The 5,697-nt window shown below is 43.8% G+C and overlaps 1 non-coding gene across 1 annotated transcript; it reads left to right on the top strand.

The window, feature by feature from the left end:
• Positions 1-233: 233 nt before the first annotated feature.
• On the top strand, positions 234-307 carry trnaf-aaa (transfer RNA phenylalanine (anticodon AAA)). The gene has a single exon. It is a non-coding gene; the product is annotated as a tRNA-Phe (tRNA).
• Positions 308-5,697: the final 5,390 nt, after the last annotated feature.

Here is a 5,697-nt window from a genome sequence, read left to right as displayed (position 1 = left end):
TGCGATTGAAATTGCATGCGTCCGGACATTGTGCTGAATTTTAGATATCAGAGCAAATGGTTAACTCTAGTATGCGCGTTCGGAAAAGTAAATACTTTTTTTGTTGAAAAGCTTTGCAACGAAAGTAAATACTTCCGACTATCGTGCGATCGATAAGAAGCAGAAAATGCACAGCCGCCGTGGTTGTGAGCATCGGCAATATCGGCATTTGCTTTCGGCCACCCGCATGCATTGGTCGGTTAGTTCAGCTGGTTAGAGTGTGGTACGAAAAACGCCAAGGTTGTGGGTTCAATCCCCACACTGACCACGTGCAGCGCTGCTGTGGTTCGCAGCGCGGTGTCAGGGTTCACTGTCTGCAAGAACTTGTCCCATGACCGGTTGAGATGCGTATTCAATCGGAAGCCGGCCATCGCTGTTATGGAGCATCAACTCGCTGCTCCCATGTCGGATCTTAGCTGCATTGTTTTATTTCCAAACAACGTGCTCCACGAAGCAGGAAGCCTCACCTGCGCAATAAAACATTTGACACGGATAGACGCACGACTTGATCGCCGTACCCGTGATGACTGGTGGATGTTGTCTGCAGCAAAACAACCAGTCTCAATTTTTTTCACAAACAAATGCAAAACATGAAATATATGCAGTATTAGGCAGACCTGGCACAGTCTCGGAGGAGAACCAGAGTTCAGTCTTCAATTCAAATTAATGATTCGTTCATGTTATTTTCCTGGATCTCTGTTAATACTTGTCACACGACTTCCAGAGGGAATTCGTTCGCTTGCTCACCTCTCATGCATCGACACTGGAGTTACCATATCACCAGCAATATCATAGAGCCATTAATAAAAGCAAATTACTGCGGGAGCTGGAATCTGAAACCAAAAGAGAAAATGCTAGAAAATTCTCAGCAGCTCTGGCACCATCTGCAAGGAGAGAAAAGAGCTGACGTTTCGAGTCTAACTGATTAAAGATAAAGATAAAAACAAAGGGGGAGTATTATAGAGCTATTTATACCACGCTGAGAGAAGGTGAGTCAAGGCTCCAGATGCAAAGGTGATAATGACAGTGCATGGAGACATTAAAGGGAGATTAAGAGACGTGAATGACCCAGGCTGAAGCCAGCGCTATGTGACAAAATATGTGAGGGATGGGTGAAGCAGAGACAAAATGTAAAACAGGGGAGAAGGGTAGCAAAGCGGGAAGAGGAGAGGAATAAGGTATTGAGAGAGTGGGGAGCGAGAGAAAGAGAGACAAGCAAGAAATAAGGTACAGAACAGTGAAAAAAAAACACAAATACAAAAGATGAATAAAATAATTGAAATAAAATTACCTGAAGTTGTTTGAATTCAACAACTTCAGACAATTTTACTTCATTTTTTAAAATTTATCTTTTTTATCATTCCACCTGCACTATCATAGAGCCATTACAAATGGACAACACTGAAAACACAGTCTTCGGTCGAACTAGTCCATTCCGAACAGCTATCCTCAAATGAGCCAGCCGCGATTGCATGCACTTGACCCATTTCTCTGTAAACCCTTCCTATTCAAGTACACGTCCAGATTCCTTAACAGTATTGGAATTATACCATCCATCACCAGCTCGTCTGGCAACTTATTCCAGAAAGGCACCACCCTCTGCGTGCAGCCGTTGCCCCTCACTGCCTTTCGAATTCTCACCCTCCCACACCAGATTTATACCCTCTAGTTCTGAACTGCCCCACCTGAGCGAAAGGAACTTGTCTATTTACCCGATTCATTCCCCTCATGATTGACAAACCACCATAAGATCAGCTCCCAGTCTCTGACGCGCCAGGCGAAATAGTGAGTGAGTGTTCAGCCTGTAAACGTTTGCACCTTTTCAATTTTCAAACGTAGGATGTAGCATGCTGTCTGAAGCAATCATTTTAGCAGCTGACCTGTCGCTAACAAACGCTGTCGGAAGGCCTGATAACTTGCTCAATATGCTGTCAAACGAAGATTGCATAAGCAACATGAGTCATTGAGCAAAACGTGCAATTGACTTCTGAGCTGTTGCTGACACCAAAGCAACTGCGTCGTTTGGGAGCAGAAAGAATTCCACTGATAGATTACAATTCACATGCATTTGGCATAAGGTTCGTAGCAGTTTATAAGCAGCACATAACCCTGATTCCATAGGTCTGTGAGTATCCAGAAGAACAGTTAGCGATCGTTGAAGGTACGTTTCTCCAGACGAAATTTGTCAACGTGACAAGCTGCAGCTGAGCTGGTGGCGTTGCGATTGAAATTGCATGCGTCCGGACATTGTGCTTAATTTTAGATATCAGAGCAAATGGTTAACTCGAGTATGCGCTTTCGAAAAAATAAATGCTTTTTTTTTGAAAAGCTTTGCTACGAAAGGAAATACTTCATACGATCGATAAGAAGCAGAAAATGCACAGCCGCCGTGGTTGTGAGCACCGACAATATAGGCATTCGCTTTCGCCGCGCCAGCATTTTAGTTCAGCCCTAACCAGCGGACAAGCACTGCATAAGATCAGTGGAGGAATTGAACCCACGATCTTGGTCTTTTTGGCACCACGTGCTAACCAGCTGAGCTATCCAACCAATGATTGCCATCTTCTGAGAGCAAATGCCTATATTGCCGATGCTCACAATCATGGTCTCAGGGTTTCCTGCCCTCGGGGAGCCCCCAGGAACTCTTGATAAACTTGAAGGTGAGACCCTGTGGGGAAGAGGTAGTCTTCCTAGAAGATCCGGGGGCAGCACAGTCATTGCTGAATTTTACACCAAAGAAAGTAGGAATGTCAACACAGTCAATTACTGTTTCCGGGGTTAAAGGGAAGGATTTACTGTTCCAGTATTTGAACCGAAGATGATAGAAGGTCCGAAGGATACAGTTACAGGAGAACTGTTGTATATCCCTGATATAGGAAGTAACTTATTCGGGAAACATTTAATTATCCTCTTAGGACTTGAGATTTGAATTCAGGTAAAACGAATTATTTGTACAAATGGCAATGTTGACAGAAGATGTGGAGAGAGGGGTAGACCCTATTATATGGGCTAGAGTAGGGAATCGTGGAAAAATACAGATCCGTCCCATAGAAAAAAGTTTAAAAAGGAAGGGGGATGTTGTTTATGAGCGACAATACCCCATTTCCATAGAAGGTAAACGAGGACTGCAGCCAGTAATTGAGGGGCTAGAGGTGGACTGTTGGAGCTAAGTATGTCTCCTTATAATATCCTAATTCTACCAGTGCGTAAATCCGATCGAACTTATCGATTGGTGCAGGATTTGAGAATATTGAATTGTACGTTATTACGATCCCTCATGACAACAAATGGTTTAGTGTGATAGATTTAAAGGGTGCCTTTTGTGAGGAAAGTAGGAATTTTTTGCCTTTGAATTGGAAGATACCAGAAAAGAACAGAAACAGCAATACTGGAGGACCGTGCTCCCCCAGGGGTTTCTGCAATCCCCAAATTTACTTGGACAGATGTTAGAACAAATATTGGAGAAACTTAGCAGCCCCAAGGGAACTACCCTGTTGCATTATGTAGACGACCTCTTAGTAACAGGAAAGAGAAGAGAAAGAGTAGTAGAAGCCACGAAAAAAAATTGAATTTCCTGGGTCAGCAGGGACCGCGGGTATCTAAAAACAAATTACAATATGTGGAGGGAGAATTGAAATACTTGGGACATTTAGTTCGTGAGGGAAGCGAAAGGGAAGCCTGGAGTAGTTAAAGGGAATACTGGGGATTCTGCTGCCCAGGAATAAACGGGAATATCATAATTTTTGGGATTTAACGGGATATTGCAGATTGTGGATTGATTCTTATGCTCAAAAGACGATAAACTATTGGAGGAGGAACCAAAATATCTGAGTTGGGAAGAAGAAGAAAAAGACCTATTTAAGAATTCAAAAGAGATCCGATCCATGCCCCCATGTAAACCTTACCTTCTCTAGATAACTCTTACCAGCTCTTTGCTACCGTAGATAAGAGAGTGGCTTTGGGAGTATTAACCCAGAGGTGGGGAGGAATGAAACAGCCAGTAGCCTATCTTTCGAAGCTATTGGATCCAGTATCCCGGGGGTGGCCTGAGCGTGTGCAGGCCGTGGCTGCCACTGCACTGTTGGTGGGGGAAAGCAGGAAGCTTACATTTGGGGGACCCCTAAGAGTAAGCACCCCACACCAAGTGAGAACGATTCTAAACCAAAAAGCGGGTTCTGAAATATGAGGCAATATTAGTAGAAAAGGATGATCGAGTGTTGGTCACGGACAATTGTTTAAATCCAGCTGCCTTTCTTTGGAAAGGGGAAGGAGAATCTCCTTATAATCCAGAGCACAACTGCCTTGACATAGAATACCAAACTAAGGTCTGCATGGACCTGAGAAATGTTCCGCTTCATGCAGGAGCCTGACTTTTTATAGGCTGATCATCCCGGGTGACTGAAGGGAAAAGACATAATGGGTATGCAGTTGTAGACGGGATGGAAGGTAGTGTGGTAGAGGCAGGAAGGTTGCCAAATGGGTGGTCAGCTCAGACCTGCGAACGTTATGCATTGGAAAGTGTCCTTAGGGCGTTAGAAAATAAAGGGGGAACAATATTCACTGACTCTAAATATGTATTTGGTGTTGGCACGTTCGGAAAGATATGGCAGGAAAGAGGACTGATCAATAGCCGGGGGAAGGAATGAGCACACGAGGAGTTGATTAAACGGGTCTTGGAGTCCCTATTACACCCACGAGAAATAGCGGTAGTGCACGTAAATGGTCATCAGAAAGGAAATGAACCAGATGTTATTGGGGAATAGATTAGCCGATTAAGTGGCTAAGGAAGCAGGCCTGGGCACACAAGGAGTGCTGATTCATTCCCTAATACCTACTGTCCCTGATCTCCGGAAACCTTTATATTTACTGAAAGAATTGAAAGTTTTTGGGGCTGAAAAAAAACAGCAGACGGGCAATGGATGTTTCCTGATGGAAGGGAAATGTTAAACAAAATGATGATGCGAGAAATTATGGCTGTCCTACATCAAGTCAGCCATTGGGGAGTACAAGCAACGTATCTTTTAGTTCTTAGGGAATATGGATGTAAAGGAATATATACAATTGCGAAACACATATGTGAGGGATGTATCATGTGCAGAAAGGCAAATAAGAAAGCCTTGAGAAAACAGACCCCGGGAGGAAGAGACCCGGGATTGAGACTCTTCCAGAGTATACAAGAAGATTATACTGAACTACCCAGAGAAGGAAGACTAAAATATTTACTGGTCATAGTAGATCATCTGTCTGGTTGTGTTTAGGCATACCCCGAGCTACTGCCACTGCGAGTGTGGTGTGTAAACCAATATTAGAGCACATAATTCCCCGATATGGGCGAGTGAACCACATAGATTCCGACCAAGGAGCTCATTTTACCTCTAAAGTGTGACAGGAGATAAGGTTGGGAATTTCCTGGGAGTTCCATACTCCATGGCACCCGCCATCATCAGGAAGGGTTGAGAGAATGAACCAAACACTCAAACGACAGCTCTCTAAATTGATAATAGAAACCAGACTCCCTTGGACCAAATGTTTACCTATAGCTCTCTTGCGAGTACAAACAGCCCCAAGGAAAAGTTTGGGACTATCCCCTATGAAATCATATTTGGATTACCTTACCTGGGAATGAACGGAGAATTGGCATTTCCCGAAACTAAAAAC

Source organism: Chiloscyllium punctatum, chromosome 14, assembly GCF_047496795.1.
Source record: "Chiloscyllium punctatum isolate Juve2018m chromosome 14, sChiPun1.3, whole genome shotgun sequence".
Lineage (NCBI taxonomy): Eukaryota > Metazoa > Chordata > Chondrichthyes > Orectolobiformes > Hemiscylliidae > Chiloscyllium > Chiloscyllium punctatum.
Note: the sequence above shows the minus strand (reverse complement) of the source record. Positions and strands in the feature narration are given on the sequence as shown.